Consider the following 18,297-nt stretch of genomic DNA (forward strand, 5'->3'; position numbering starts at 1 on the left):
ATTCACATCGGTCAGTTTTTTTAATTTCTTTGTTATTGTATCCCTGCGCTTCTTGGGAAAGGAGTGTCCTTGTCACTGTCGCACCCTCTGCTTATGAGACGTCCATGCGTAATCTCCATATGTCACCAGTTGCAGTCGCCAGACTAGCACGCATAATCTCCATATGGCACGCCTGAGCTTTTACTTGATTACCCTAAAATTGCAATTGCCAGTAGTTTACACTTATTGTCAAAATCAGCACAAGTAAAGACTCATAAGTCCCTTCAAAAAAATATGTAGTTCAACAAATTCATAAGGTGCATCCAAATTTTCTTTCAGAGAAGAGTGAATCAATGTTATTAGAACCATGAACAAATACAAAGTCCTTATTGACTTGGAATCGATAAATGTTTTAGTTTTCTCCATTTTATCTTTTCCCTCTCAAGGCTTGAAACAAAAGATTAAAAAGGAAAGATGGGGATAGGAAAAGATTTAAGTACTCACATCAACCTATAATTTAGAAAAAAAATTGCAGTGCTTGCCATGGGAAATGTTAGCAATGATTACAAAAACATTACTTGTCAAAAAGTGAATTAATTGTAAGCTTCTTTTTTCTCAAAATATTATCCCGGTGAATGATATAGTTGTATTTCTCAAGAATGATATGAAGTCGGGAAAAGAGAAAAGAAATGTAAAAGAAGGTATTGCAATGTTGAATTGTTAAGGTTTGGGAGTAACCATTGCACACATACCACATGACTATAGCTGAGATATGATGTTCCTTCTCTCTTTCATCTTGCAATCCATTGTTTGTAAAGTCTCATTTTAGTTTTGCAAGTGTTGGCATTGCACTTTTTCATATGGCATAGAAAAGCAGATTAAAAAATATATGTAATTCTGGTCTCCATTATGCTGTTTCGGTTAGTAATTTCCAGTTCAGAATTTGAAAATCCATGGTTACAGAGTTGATATATGTAAATATGTTTAAGCAGTTTAAGTGTCACCTCTAAAAATTAACTAATTATCATACTTCAATGCAACCTATCAGTTATAAATTAATATTATCAAATTTTCTTAAATTTTTTAAGTTAATAACTTTCATAGATTCTAAAATTTAGATCCTTATCTATATTGTCTGATTATTGACAATTAATGTTATTTAATCCTTTTATTTTTTTTATTCACAACATTAGATGATTAACTCATAATCCAATTTTTTCTATCAAGAAAAATAACAGTTAAATTATAATTAATATGATCTTACTACTATATTATTTTATAATCATTAAGACCATCTTATTGTTGTACTATTATACATAATAATTATATATTACATTGTGTATCAACTTACAGTATTATTATTTCATTGAATTTTTAACTTTTAATTTTTTAATATATTATGATAATAATATAATTATAAAAAATATTATATTATTATATTATCTTTTATTGTTTTAATACTTTTTATATATGAACAAAGATTAATAAGGTTTATATGAGCACTAATAATGATTAAAATGTCAAAAATATTATAAAATAATGGTTAAAAATTTTAAAATATTTGTCTATATTAAATCTAATAACGAAAATCTAATATGATGGTAAAAATATATATAAATATAAAATCATTCTAGGTCCATTTGTGTGTTTTGTCTCTCTGTTTTGTCTATGGTCCGTTTCACTAACAAAATCTAATGTGATGGTAAAAAATATATATAAATATCAAATCATTCTGGGTCCATTTATATGTTTTGTCTTTCTATTTTTCTCTAGTTTGTTTTAATTTGTCTGTCTCCTCGGCCTCCTTCCTTCTTCATTCAAATTATATCTTAGCTACATTGCACTTGGGAATGGTTCGTTTCTAGAAAAAACTTCAAAAGTAACTTTTTAAAATAAATTGTCTTAAGATCACATCACTAAACATTTTCACTATTAGATCAATCAATTTTTTATGTAAAGGAATAAGGAGATGCTTCCCTCTCAAAGTAATATGATAGAAAAATTATTTGGTGTGTTATTCAACGAACATGATAAGGATTTAAACAAAAGAGAAATAGTTAGCAGAAATGCTTAGGATAAATTGTTTATCTTAGCAATTCGAATATACAAAATGTAGTTCTTATTGAAGAAAAAAGTGATGGCATCAATTAAAAAATATTTAAATATAATTCATATCTAGATAATTGAAATCAAACTAAACATTTATACATTAAGCTTGATTTTATAAGAACTCTCACTGTCACAACCCTCCTTTATCACTTTTTGATTTAAATACAATTCTATTATATTTTTGGTTAAGCTATTTAAATAATTGAATAAATGTTATATAAAGATGTAATAATAAGCACACACACACTTGGAGAATATAATTCAAAAGGCATTATTTTTATTTATTTATTTTCCACTTCCAATTATGGCACATGTTGTAGGAGGATTTGGAAGCTTCTAGAAGAATCTCCACCACCTTGCATGTAACTCCCCCACTAAGTTTTCAATCAATTTGCATGAGTCCAAAATTGGAAAAGAACCTCTTTTTAATTAAATTCTCTAGATAGTGGAATGGAGGGATTTTTCTTATAAAATTGTATGCAAGTTTCAAAGAAGGGAGTTGATTATGTTTTGAAGGAAATTTCCCAAGTTTTAGTAGTAGGATCTTCTTTGGTAATCCCATTTTCATTGCAGAATTTTTAAGTTGTTGTTTGAAGGATTTCTCTCAAGTTGCAAGGAAGGATCAAAAGGATAGCTAGAGGATTCAATATCAAGCTTTAGTAAACCAAGTTCTCTCCTTTTGTCATATGAGGAATTTGTATTTACCAAAAAATATAGTTTCTAGATTCTTTAGTTGAATATAGTTTTCTGAAAGAATCATTTATTTTTTTAATTGCTAGATAGGAATAAAATCTATTTTGTTTTCTTTAAAGAAATACAGTGATATAATTCTTTCTTTTTTAAATACAAATGCAAATTTCTCTTGCATATTTTATTTAATCTATAGAAAATTAGATTTTTGCTTTTCTGTTTTCTCTTGAAAACTAGAGATGATATTGAATATAAAAATAAATAAATCTCTCTCTCTATGAATGAATAAATAAATCTCTTATTCTTATTTAGGAATAAAATGCAGCTCTATTATTTATTTTATTATGCACATGATCTTGCTATCTGCTTTTCCAAAGATTTTAGATCTATCCAAAAATCATATTTCCCCTTATTTAAAATCCTTTTTCTGAGATTAAAAATCTTTCCTGTGTGATTTAAATGATATGAATCTTAAAATTAATTCTCTCTTGAATTCTTTTCTCTGGCTCTTTGAATGGAAATCTAAAAGTAAAATTTCATCCTTTAATTAAATTTTACTTCTCTGTGAATAGAAAAGTCAGATAACAAAACATAAACTTCACTGTGTTCATTATTCACTGTGGAAAATATTATTCTTTTCCTCTTAGAAATCTCCCTCTCTATGAATATTAGTTGGGAAATAGAATGTAAATCCCCTTGTGTGAGCTTTGTATTTCTCAGTATAATCATCTATCTTTCAATTATCTGTACATTGCTAGGAACGAATTAATCTCCCTGGGTTGTTTCATCTCTGTGATTAAATTCATTTTCACATAAAATATTCCTTTTGTTATATTTATATCTCTCTTATATTGTAAATAGACTGGAAATAAAACAGAAATATATAACCACACACACACACACACACACACACACACACACACACACACACATATATATATATCAAATGAAAATGAACATATTAAACATCGCAAGCAATTTTAATTTTGAAATCATGTCATTCAGAATTTATCAGTATCAGGTGGGGTGCAGGCTAGTGGAGGTAGTTTAGTAACCGCCAAGGAAGTGGTACCCTCCACTTCCCCTGCGGTCACTATCACAGCAGTGGCTGCAGGGTAGTGGAGGGGCCATGGGGTCCGCTCACCACTGTGGGCCTACTTCCACAGTACCCGCAATGGTGCTGGGACCCGTGGGTCCCACTCCCACTTCCTCCCTTCATCTTTTTTTTCTTAAATGCCATTTCAATTAAATTCGTGGCAATTTGTATAATGTTAATTTTTTTTATATATATAAATTTTAGTTTAATAAAAATTTTAAACTTAGGTAAATTTTTAGATTTATAATTAGTTTTAGCAAATTCTTAAATTGTAAAATAAATTATACCTTCTTAAGATCCACTTAGCAATTTATCCATGTCAATATGATTTGAAGCTAAATTCTATTTTTGAGACTAGTGACTTTATAGGCGATATTCTTGCATGTAACTTACACTACCTTCGCCTCATGCAAATTCCTTACATTGATTATATTTATTGGCATTTCCATCTCCATGCAAGTTACACGTTTAATTATTATTATGCAAGTTTCCTAATTGTTATTACTATGCAAGTTATAATTCAAGTTTTGAATAATAAATAATTTTAGTTATGGTTTTATTCCATGTAATTCATCAAGTAGTTAATTCAATTAATTGAGCTTTGGAATGTCTAATTATATGCGTTCAATTCATAATTATTTCCAAGTATGATGTTTATCACAAGTTAGAAAATTAAATAAAAGATGTTGGAAAACCAAAACCTAGTAGCGTTCAGTATATATAGTGTCTTTGGGTCACGCTTATGGGTAATGCCGACGTGTTGAACTACTACACTTAATGCCTAATAAAGCTACAACAATGACGTCTGTGGCATCGTCCCTATAAATCATCGGGGAGTAATAAGGGACACTTGGAAGTTAAAATCCAAGGGGTGGATAATCCCCCTTGGATCAATAATTTAATAAGATAATTATGAAATGATCTTTCATCCACTGAGTTAACCATAGTAAACCCCTGTTAGGGTTGATTGAATGGAATGCTTTTATAAATCGATTTAATCTCAAAGAATTATTGTCAATTGGCAATTGGTCAAGGGTGACACTTATGATAAGAATGAGGATCTAGTTGTTTTAGGCCACAAGTAATAGGCCATCTTGAGCCTTTGCTTAAGTGCTACCATCGTGGGTAGCAACCGCAGAGAAACTGTCTAGGACATTGACCCTATAAAGGGTTGCGTACCCACTAATCAGTTCACATCAAACCTTAGAGTAGAAAATAGAACTACATATTCTACGCCTTGATCCCGTGCCAAAATGGGTATGTAGGCAGTCTTGGGACGGAGTTGTCCCTAGTACTCAGGCGTTCATGGGTGGGGTCTAGGCTTGGTAAGAAGAAGGAATAAGCAGAACCCTAATTGGAAAGATAATTAAAATGGAAAAAGTAATTCAATGCATACTCGGAAGGAATCCTGTATGGATTCGCTTGACTTCCTGAGGCTTTAAGCCAAATTCCGAGGCAGAATTCAAGCTTGTATTATGTTATTCAATTACTCCTAAGGACGACAACCTAGGTGCACTTCTGTTAGAAGAGTGTAGTACTTAGTGAGTGGCTCAAGACCCGAATGGTCCCGATGAGTCTAAGTCTCTGGCCAGAGCACCTCCTATCCTGATTGGATAGATGCCTACCCCGTATGGGTAGATGCATATCTCGTATTGGTTAGATGATATCTTATGTCCCGTATGGAAAGATGCCTAACCGGTATGGTTAGATGCTCATCCCGGATGGATGAATGCCTAATCCAAATGGATGGATGCCCAAAATATGCGATTGAATCAAACATAAATGATTAAAAAAAAAGGAATGGTCAAATTTGTTGGGTTAAGTACGGTGGGTTATTACACTCACTCTAAGCTCGATTACAACAAAACTCATTTACACCAGCTCCCTATCTTATTTTTGGAGGAACACCAACTCCCCATCTTATTTCTGGTAGAACACCAGCTCCCAATCTTACTTTTTCAAACAACACCACCGGAAACAAGGAAGAAATCTTCATATTAACTTCATCTTAGAAGGAAACATAAACGCTCACCTGATCATTTTGTAACCATAGAATCTAAAATTAATAAAATATTCATACATTCAGTTATAAACATTCTACCATATTTATAATTATATAAATTACTATCACGTACCCATTGCACCTCATTCAAATGTAAATATTTCTTCACTAACATCAACTTAAATGGGTGATAGTTATCATGTCATGGATCCATACGGAAGGGCTCACATTAAACGGTGATCAAACTGTTCTTTGGCAGTGAATTACAACTTAGTTTTAATTGAAGATTTATTTTTGTTTTGCAATGTTTAGTATATAAAAAACCGATCGACTGTTAACAATTCATTGTTCAAAATTAATTTTGACAAGCATCGATTGGATGATACCGAGGCCTTCACTGTAGTCAATATAAGAGAATGCAATACTTCTGATGACATGATAGAGGACAGTGCCTGAAAAGCTAGTCTCAGGATGCTTGGGCCTACAAAGCGTCGAGTCTGCAAAACTTTTAGGCATCAGCATAGGGCATAGGTGATGAATGATTGGGGTGAACACTTAGCACATAGGGCTTTGATTTGTTTGCACGTTGTTCAAAGTAGGAGGATGCTAGTAAATTGTAGTGCATAGGTTAAGTGGCATTGGAGATAAAAAAGAACAAGGTTAAAAAATTTACATCCGCAAAGTTTTCATTTTTATCCATGAGCATGCTGGTGGTGAACGTTGGATTTTTCTAGATTTGTGTTGCAACTTTGTTAGGATAGGGAAGAGCATTAATTAATTGTTCACTTTTTGTTAATTCAATCTTTTAATTATTAACTTTAAAGAAATCAAAAAATTCATAACTAAAAGTATTAATAAATTTCACATGTAAGAATAGTGATTCATTTTTTAACTTTTTTGCTTCATAATTGATTCTTTTGTGGATGCCTACTAAGACATTTCTGCACAACTACTAGATCATTTGTGCATAAGTATTGACAATTTTAAGTGCATGGTTATTGGGGCATCTTTAAGTAGGTATCAGATGACACTTTGAAATGTGTATTTTTTACTCTTTTGTGCATAATGGATCCTACAGCGTGCCTTGTTACTACCTAGAAGCCAAAACAATAGCTATAACTAGTTAAGTTACATATGAAAACAAAAAATTATGTCAAAATCTAATGTACTATTTAAAATTTATGAACATGCAAAATTATCTATAACGATTATTGTCGACTGTGCTGTCATTACATGTGATACATCAAGTGTCATTTTGTAATATCACTTGTGCTTTGTTAATTCCAACCCTTTCTTGAAACTTTAACGATTTGGGCAATTCTCCATCTATGAGTATATGCTCTGTTGGATTTATTTTTAATGAAAATCTTTTGTCTTCCTAAATTCTAGGGCGGGATCTATAATATTGCACTGTAAAATAGATCGGCAGCACTAAAACTTGAATCAGTTTAGTGAAATCAAAATCTCTCCAGATATATATTTCCAATTAATTTTTGTGTAGAAGAAAAAGGGTATCAAGGTACCAGATTCTGTTAACTAGAAGTTAACCAAATCGAAAAAAAGAAACATCCATCATACGACATTTAGACATATAGACATTGAATAATGCAGAAGTATGTAAGGGAGCTTCATCGAAAAAAAGAAACATCCATCATACGACATTTAGACATATAGACATTGAATAATGCAGAAGTATGTAAGGGAACTTCATCTATGATTCTGACTCTGCAAGCTAATCTACCTATGTATGCTACTAGCCACATAAGGCCCCTCATCAGACTTTACCGGTGCCTTGAACATCTTCTACCAATAAATCTAGAACCATATTCTTATGACAACTAGCTTTGACAGTAGAAATCACCGGTAGACTGAAAATGGAACTACTGTAGAACATAATGCCATTGATTCTATCTAATTGTTGCAAAGGAATTAACCCAATACCAATATGCTCATTAAAATGCATCCTCCAATATTATAGGTCCCATATTGTTGCCAACAGAAAATATGCAATTATGGAAATTCAATAGGGCATGAAATGATACCTACTATTCTACTCCTAAACAGGGCAACTATATTATAACTTACAAAGAGAAGCGTTGCCTATCTTCGTTCAAAAATTTAGAAAATTTAGTTTTTGCTTGTTGACTTCCAATCTCCACAATGCTCCTCAAAAAATGTGTAAAACAATCCAATTAATTTGAAATACTGTATTGATGCCGAATGGTTGTTGACTTCCAATCTCCACAATGCTCTGCAAAAGATGAATAAAACAATCCAATTAATCTGAAATACTGTATTGATGCCGATTGGTTATTCCTTCCAATAGTGTTACTTAAGTGCAAAATATTCAGCTGTTGCAGATTGTATGTAAAATTGACATCATAACTAAAGCAGTTAAATGTATCTGGAACACAGGACATATAAACCCATGACCATCAAATATGCCCAATGATTAAAGAAGAAAATAGGACAAACACATGATGTTGATAGATAAAAATGTGAGTAAACAACAGGTCCAATACATAAAAAATGTGAGATTAATAATCCAAGATAGATTAAAAAATGTGACCAAACAACTAATACAACATGTTACCCTGATTTCAATTGCTTCCAAGGAAATGACAGCCTTGTAGCCTCTAAGAACTTGCAATGCAGATTCAACATTTTCATTACCAGTCTTTCTATATATTTTTGTTTTTTATGGAGGTTCAGACCTGCGAGCATGACAGTCCAGCAAGGGCATGAAGCCCACGAGGGCCTTCACAAAGTTTTTGTTTTTGCCACCCGATACGGGGGTACGAGCCAATAGGCTGAACCTTTTCGGCTAAGAGCCAAAGATTGAGGGGTATCCATTCCACCAAATTCGTCTGGGGCACGATCCCGACCTCATCCCTTATGATGTCAGAGCCAAGGTCCCATTGACGTCTTTCTATATTTTAATTTCATATCATCGTGGGTAATAAAAAATTAAGTTTTTGTCTAGCACAAACCAATTAGGTATGCAACATATATATAAGGGATTAAACCATCTAATGAACATAAAATTCATAACTCAAAAACTCACCAGCCATCTTGGAGATTTTGGGACGATGAATAACCCAAGAAGCAGAAAACAACAAGGAACCACTTTTGCACAAACCACATCACAATGAAAGGCATGAATATTAAAGAAGCGCATGAAAATTCCACCATTACCCACCCATAAAAAAGAGCATACAACTAACCTACACAAGGGCTAAAGCCTTAGCCAAAGAATTGGTTTCAAAACTAAAATCCATAGCCACATTAAGGAGAGGTTGCCCTGAAATATTCTGAAAAGTACATCGACCTTAAGTTAACCCTGCCAAAATTTAATTTAATTTCAGCCAACAAGAGAGCACCAAAACCAATCAATGACTTTACATGAAGCTGAATCCACCACCATTTTTTGAAGTCATTTTAACTGCAGCTAGGATTGCATCCACAAAGCATCATCATTAAATACTTTTCTAAAAGAGGGGTAAAAAATTATTCAAAACAATAGATGTACAAGAAGGGCCAATCACCCAGCAGAGAAAAGAGAACTATACAACCTTGTTTGTACCCACTAACTAATCCAAGATGTGAGACAATTCTAAACATGATTGGCCCCTATCCACAATATTCCAACCCTGCATTCAATCAAAACCCCATTTGGCTAAACAATCTGCTATTCCATTACACTAGCTAGGAATGTAAATGAAAGTAATAGATTTCAAAGACTCACACGATCCAAGAATATGTCTAATAACCAAGGCTAATTTCCAACTGACATCATCATGTCATTTCTCATTCAACAAAGGCACCACCACTTAAGAATCGAATTCACTTATGTTGTATTGGGTTGACAACATAGAAAATGGAGATTGTCTCCATCTAATTATTTTTATAAAGACCCTTGTAAATAGAAAAAATAAACTGAACATCTCCAGCAATATCACACCCTACTCCACCAGTACCATCATGACCAAGATTCCCTCGAGAGGAACAATTAGTATTAATTTTCAAAACTCCCTAAGAAGGAGGGATCCATCAGCCCTTTCAATTTATCTTCTGCAAAGGATGTTTGCATGTATTCCTCATGACCTACCTACCATTCATTCCTCCAAGAGAAGGTTCATTTCCAGTAAGAGAAAAGTTGAATAAATCATACATATTAGCATCACCAGGATCCACATCCCCAACAAGGTCACACTTTTCCAAGACAATCTCATGAAGAGAGTGAATAATTTTCAACCACAAGAGTTGAACAACCATCCTAGAATCATTAAAAATCTTACAATTCCTCTCTAATGAAATATGTCAGATAATGAGAGGGGTTCCAAGACCCTAGTAAACCTGAAGAAATGAGGTATTAATAGGGGTTTGAACCCAATGTGCCCAAAACTCAGCAAAAGAGGAGACATGCCAGCAATCCTAATGCCAAATGGTCCACTAGAAGTGCCAAATTTCTTTAGAAAAGAGCACTAAAAGAGTAGATGAGAGACACACTCATCACTATTGCAACATAAAATAAACATAGAGAGACCAAGGGACCCCTGCTTGCATAAATTATCCCAAGTAATAAACTGGTTATGAACCAACCACCACATAAAAAGGTTGCACTTGGGCGAAGAAATCTTGTTCCACACTTGTTTCCACCAAGGCACCTCAAATCCACCAAATAGCAATCTAACAGGCTCTGAGTACCCCACATAAATAGAGTTTATCCAAATTAATCTCCACCCCAAGCTAGAATGTCTTACCCCAACAAAGAGTTGCACTCATGAGAAGCAATAATCTAAGACAACTCATTGCGAGCTTCCTTCGACCCAACAGGTGCCCACTCACAAGAATTATTCTATCTATATCTAGTAGCTCGCTCTATATTTTAAAAAATCTTATAATCTGTGACCATAGCCCAATAGTAAAAGTATCACAAAGTGATTGTAAGTGTAGATACATGGAATTAATAGGAGGATTACCATCCCAAGAACCAAGCCAAAACGAGCTTCTAAGCCAGTGTTACAAATCCAAAAAAACCTATTCTTAATAAGTTGAGCTCCTACTTTTATAGTGTGCCAAATTGTAGAACCCATTCACTCAAAAGTAAAATGAGGTCGATTCAAAATATCTACACCTTTTAAATACTTATGCATGAGAATGTAAGCTCAAACCTAATTCTAACTAGTACATGTGCGTTACCATTAAGCCAATTGTAGGCAGAAGCTCATTTCTGTCAATGGGGAATAGATTTTATTAGGGAAATTACAAAAGAGTCAAGTGGCGGTCATAGCTAGATTCTAGGAACCATTGATTATTTTAATCAATAGATAGAGGTTGTCTCAACCAAGAAAGAAACTATCAAAGTTGTTATCTAGAATTTTTGATAAATAATGTTTTGACTAGATTTGGAGCCCTAGTTAGGATGATTATGGACAATACAATATGTTTCAGATTTGAGGAATTTACTAATCTTTGCATTTCATATGGTATAATTGGTTCTTATTCTTCTCCATATCATCCCCAAGGGAATGGACAAGAAGGGTCAAGCCAAAAAAGTATTATAAAGATCATCAAGATAATGCTTGACAAGAAAAAAAAAAGGCTCCAAATTCAAAGCTTACATTAGCTTTATGGGAAAATCGAGTTACAGTTGAGAAGGCAACACATAAATCACCATTTGAACTTGGGTATGGAGCACAAGTAAGGTTGCCAATCAAAAATTTATTACGATTTTATAAATTTATTCAACAAAATGAACTAGATGTCCCTGAACCAGTGATGAAAAGGATGGAACAACTCGTAGAATTGGACGAGATCAAAGGTTAACCTTATAAAAGGAATGTAAAGTTATAGCAACAAAGAAAATATATGTTTGATAAAAGGACTACTGATAGAAAATTCAAGGTTGATGATATGGTCCCAATGTGGAATGCAAGAGGGCAAGAAAAGGACAAAAATGGGAATTTTGAAGCATTATAGTTGGGCCCATTTGTCATTGTTGATAAGAATAGGGAAGTAGATTATATTTTTGCAAAATCTAGAGGGTGAAGTCCTATAATTTCCAGTGCATGGATATTTCCTAAAGCACTTCTTTGCTTAATTTTTTTCTCCATGCACAATAGGTTTAATGTATATATTAATCTTGTACATATTCCTTGTCTATTGGTTTATAGTCTTGTCTGATATACCCCCAAGAAGTCTACATTCTTGCATTGGTCCAAGTGATGAATCATCCCCAAATAGAGCCTTTGTTAGCAATGTCAAATTTTGCTCAAGGTTAGTCTGTATTTTCTCGTAACTGTCACTAGTGTTGCAAAATTTATCTAAGTATTAAAATACTTATGGCTAAATTAACCATTTACTAACCTTTTGTTCTAATTCATAGTTGATTGCTTGTATAGGTGACCTAAGATTTTAATTCATCTTTAAGCCTACTTAGTTCATATGGAAATCAACCCCTTTTTGTTACATCCCATGGCTCCATTAGGAGAAACATTTCATGCTCTCTAAGCATAGTCAAGCTCATAATTTTATGTTACTTAAATAATTACACGACCCCATGACCATAAGTTGTTGTAGGAAGAATTCACATGAATTAAGTGTTGTTTAAGTTTGTCCCCCCTGTGCCCCTATAGGGTTTGATTGTTGTTGGTAGTCTAATCATAAGATGCTAGGATCAAGAAAGAGCAAATGAAAGTCTATGACCCCATCATATTGTAGGATAGAAGATGTCACCCAATTGATGAATGTAGGTTGATATGATTATGTGTGTTTAAGAGAGATTGTAGCCCTGTACCTTAGTGGTGAATACCAAGTGGAGAATGCGAGGTGGTGGGGTAAGGTTCACAGGGAACAGTTACTAGTAGGGTTTATGACCTTTCCCTCCTACAATAATAAAAAGAAACCAGGGAGGAAGATATGGGCTACTAGGAAGTAGGAAAAATTCAAAACTTAAAACTTCGTAGCCCCGCACCTATATGAATGAGATAAACTCCAAGTTGCATTCTAGTATGATATAATAATAAGTGAGAAGGGTTCTCCCCATAGTCTTGTTAGACTTTACTGTATTAAAAAAAAGGCCAAGAGGTAGCAAGATAACGAATGTGAGAATAAAAATAGCATCGTGAGAATGCAAGGTGCGAGATAACAATAAAAATGGACTTCCCCACTTCCTCACAAAAAAAATGAAAGGCTAGAAACATGATGTGAGCTTGTTGGGTATGTAACATTGAAGAAAGAAGGCATGCAAAAAACAAGTGTTATCCATGTCACTAACTCAGAATTGGTCAAGCTTAATCAAGGTCGTCCAATCAAAAATCAATGGTGAGGTTTCAATGTAATATGTCCACCACCTCAAAGAATTCACATGAGATGAACCATGAATTCAAAATTCATGGTGCATTTTCTCAATATGCATTCAAGAATTCAATCTAGAGAGCATATAAGTGAAGAATAACAATCTATATAGAAAGCTACAATTTCTAGTGCCTAAAAAATAGTAAGTTGCTATCATTGCCTTGCTCTAAATTTATTTGAATTTTTTTGGTTTTTTAAGTTTTTAACAGCTAAGTAGAGTAACCTAGTAGTGATTAAAATAAAACCCTAAACTATCAAATTTCCCCCAAAAAGTAACTTGCACCTGCAACACCTCTTACACAAGGAGAGCTCAAAAACTAAGGGGAAGAAAACTACACCCTTTGCACAAATTTTAGCCCCACCCCAAAAATTGTATAACCCTCTCTAGATCAGCCTAAGAATCCTAAGATAGAGAAGAAAGCCTAGAAGGATGTTAGGGGTTTACACCAAGATGTTTACGATATCTTTCTCAGGTCAGGGATGGAAGAGTGCATGAGAAATTTTTTCATCGTTAGATATTCAAGGTTCAAAGACGTTGACACTGGCGTCAAAGGATGGGATATGTGTTTTGGTTCTTCTATGGGAACAAGAATAAGGATATAGATGTGTCCAACCCATAGACATTAGATGTAGAGAAACTAGTGATTTCAAGTATTTTCATTGAGCGAAAACCAATTAGGTTCTTTGCTAAAAGATATCATGACAAAACCTATATAGTTAGAAACATGGAAGCTTTGATTATGGTGGACCTAAGTAGGGATGTTTTTATTGCTTGTTTTGATTTGAATAAACAAGCTTTGAAGAAAATAAACCTGGACATGTTGGAGGAGCAATACAAGGAGAAAAAAAGAGAGCCTTGACAATGAATGAGGTGCCAAGATATAAAAGGAATATATCGAAAGGAAGAAGAAATGAAATTTCATCTTTAGAGTAGGAGCCCTTTGAATTGATAGCATTTGAGCATTATTTTGTGAAAATTTATTACACTTTGTTTCAGATTTTGGAGAGGGATGTAGACAAAGAGAGTATGCCCATGAATATGATGATGATGGCAATGAGAATAAAACACCCTAAAATTAATGATTAGTATGATTTTGATAATTACATTCATAATTAATTGCATGAGGGAGTGGTCAAAATTCAAAGTGACAAAATGGATGTAAATTTTAGAGACTACTCCCTCTTGTGTGACATGATTCTTTTCTAAAATAGAGTTTTGGTGTCAGAGAATAAGGATAACCATTGTTTACTAGAAGGGAGACCCATGGTCCATGTAGAGATGGACATAGATTTGGGACCAAAGGTCCAAGTATTCAAATTATGTTGGTTTTCATTGACCACTTTGTAACGAAAATTTTATAATGGTGTGTATTGTCATATCAAAGACTATCACCAACCATTATGCAACTTCTAAGAGTAAAATATTTAAAGCCAACCAACAAAAAAATTATTAAGGTTGTCTTCACCCATAGTTTTGGTGATTGGCTTTACTTTGCTAATCACACTAGGATTAAAGTGTGTTGGTGCCCTCAAGCAACACATAGGCTACCTATGGTTGTCCCGCCAAGACTTTCTTTCTTGGAATTCATGTGGCAACTAATGTAGATGGAGAAACAATATGTAAAACCCGAAAACAAGGGAACACATTTTCCATAATATACCAAGTTTTATGACATCACTATCGAATGTGATAGCTTAGAAAGGGTCCAGGAATTTATGAAAGAAATGTATCACTTGAGTATTGGGAAAGTCAAGAATGTTGTTCTCAAAGGATACATGTATTATTTAAGAGTTGTAATAATGAAAAGAGAGGCCTATAATCATGAGATATTCTATGAAGAAGATGTTGTCAGAAATTTCCCAAACATTAGCATACCCTTAGACAATTGAAAGAAATGAAATATTATATATTATGGATTGAAAATGAAAGAAGAAATTAGGATCCAAATTTTACAAGTTTTCTTGTAGAAATAGAATATGAAGTACAGAAAATGACCTCATGATTGATAATTTTGAAATGGTATATGGCCAATCAGTTGCAAATGCACAACCTTGGAGGAGAGACAAGAACCAACATCATTAAGTGTTGGAGAAGCCATGGGAAATGAAAAATGAACTGCTAAAGAAAGTGATCAAGAACTGCAACCTCCACTAAAAACTCCAAGAACTAAGTAGTTACATCAAGAGGAAATTCATGAAATGAGTGATGGAACTATAGGTATAGTTGAAAGGATAGCTAGTGATGTGTTAAAGACCAAATTTGAACAAGAAATTGATCACCCTTTACCTTTCCCTCTGAGATCCAACCCTAAAGAACAAGGTAAACATTAAGAAGAAGATAGGGTCAACCTATCCAATGCTATTCCTATAGAGTAGGTGGAGCATGAGAGAATGATAGCTACCATGTAATTCATTATTAATGATAAATTTGTTAATTCTCTAGAGTTTAAGAGTTTTTGGTTAAAAATGAAGTTGGCAGAATCTCCTAAAGAATAATTCTCACAAATTAATGTTAGTTACATTGACATTATCCCTGATGAATCGAGGAGAATAGTTAGAGAATGTGGGATTCTCTTAGTCCCAAACTGGGATCTTGTGGACATTGTCTTGCTAGATCAAATCAGGAAGCCAGATTAGCACATGCTTATGGCAGAATATGATAATATTATAGGGGTGAGAGGAATGCGATACAATCCTACCCTCAAATCATTGGCACAATGGACCAAAGCACCAATAACTAACAATCCTAAACTATTACATTGGGTATGGAGGAAATTGTGGGAAAATCAGTAATTAGAACTTTAAAGCATACCTCTACAATAGAAGCAACTATAGTTACATTGCATGCTACCATGTTTCCTTAGGTTGAGTACAAAGGATCAATAGATTAAAATGGACCAATTGATGAAAAAAAATGGTGTTGAAATTCTTTGGGAACTGTTGAAAACCTCCAACTCCAAAAGGGAAATTAGCCATCTATCATTTGTCAATCATGACTCAGGGGGAGTCTTCTATAGATGAAATAAGAAAACTAAAAGAAAATCTTAATCAATATGTAGGAAAATTGGATGCTATGGAGGAGGCATTGGATCATACGAGGAAAATAACAAAATATAAGGATTTATAAGTCATGGAATGTATTCCCAAATACATCTTTCCCAATATTTTAGACAAAATTGAAGAGGTGTATAGGGATACCATGCCTTATTGCAAGAAAAGGAACAATGCAAAGAAATGTTGCCAGTAATGAGGCCAATGTTTGAAAGGTGCCAGCAAAAAGTTTACACATTTGCTACTTTGGTCTTGACTACATAGTTTGCACCAACAACCCCTCCTCAAATAAATCCATCTAATAAAATTATTACTATGTTGGTTGAGGAATTTCTATTTTTTGAAGGAAAGGACCACAATTAATAAAAAGTAAAATAGAATTCTTTAAATCCTTGATACATTGGTCAATTCCAGATGTACATGAAAGAGACAAAAGGGAAAAGATTTTTGAAGATTGAAAAAATTAATTTGAGATGTATGTGCCCTTCATTCTTTCAATGATTGATGATGAAAAGAAATTATAGATTGTGGTGTTTTATGTAGTTTCAGACAAGCTAATTGAGATAAGCATAGAATATAGAAAATTCATTAATGATACTAGGGCCATTCTTCACAATAAAATATAGGAAAGTCCATCAACAATACAACAGCTACAAAAATTATAATGGGAAGATGAGTTCTCAATGATGGAGTGGTATCAACAATATTGCACTCATAGAGGATGAAGGAAGAGCCATGTTGAAGGAGGGATAGATTGCACTCTTAGTCACAACTCAGCTATTACATAAGGACCTTGCTAGATCAATAGATCATGAGTACCTTAAATAGATTCAAAGGAGTTGATTGTTCTTTGAAGTGCAGATCAATCAATCAAAAATTCATAGTTGCCCTTGATAAACACTTTGTTCTTATTTCATCTAATTTATTTAATTATTCATTTGAGCAAAAATCCATATTAGTAGCAACACATTTTTTCATCAACAACATTGTTAGGAATGTAACACCTTAGCATCTTACCTTGATGAAATAATTCATCAAATATTCTGAACAAAAAGCGATAATATTTGCATTTCGCTCTTAAAAATGCAAATATTGTTTTGTCTCATAAGAAATGTAAAGATTTTTCTGGCATTTTCTATTGTATTTGAATCAAATTTTGAGATGTGTAGAAGTGATTTGAAGCTTGTTTTCTCCCTTCATTTTTCTATAAAAGGGAATTCGATATCACTTGTATGTGGTTTTGAAATTTTATAATTGGGCGAATAAAAATATGAGTCTAAGTCCGAGTGATAGAAATTTATCTTTGTAGAACTTTGCATTCTCATAGATTTTATTCTCCATTTATGAACATACCAATGAAAATCCATTTCAAATTGTCTCCCATATCTGTTTTCTATTTCATATTAATTATTCTATCAAGGATAATATAATTTTTCTTTTAAAGTTTATTGTGAATGTGAAGTATGTTTGCAAGTTCTCTTCAAAGAAGAGATTAAATTCTATAAATGTATTTCAGTGAATTAGGAAATGTAACGGTGATCTTTAAGTAGAATTTGGAGTGTGATGTAAACATACATTTTTGTAATGCATGAATGTTCCATTTTAATGGTTTCATCTTGAAATATCCAGTGAATGTTAAAATATTTTGTGTTTTGACACTGTTACTCTACGTTTAAGCATTGACCTTTGAAACCTTTGTTGAATTTTAGATACCAATCTATTCATATTAAGATCATTTTTCCTTTTATGTTTGTAGGAGTAGGATTATAGTAGGAATCACTCTCAAGTATGCATAATCATGATAAATAACCATGAATATAGCCAATTCAAGGTGAAAGTATATGTGTTTAGGTTAGAATTTATTGAGAGTTATATGCATCATAGTAGTATTCATTTATATTTACATACATTCTATCAATATTGCATGGTATACTCATATATGTCATATAGTACGTGAAGAGTAGCAGATTGTTCAATCTTCTAATTAAAATATCGTTAGTTGACCACTAAT

This window comes from Cryptomeria japonica, chromosome 7 (assembly GCF_030272615.1).
Source record: "Cryptomeria japonica chromosome 7, Sugi_1.0, whole genome shotgun sequence".
NCBI lineage: Eukaryota > Viridiplantae > Streptophyta > Pinopsida > Cupressales > Cupressaceae > Cryptomeria > Cryptomeria japonica.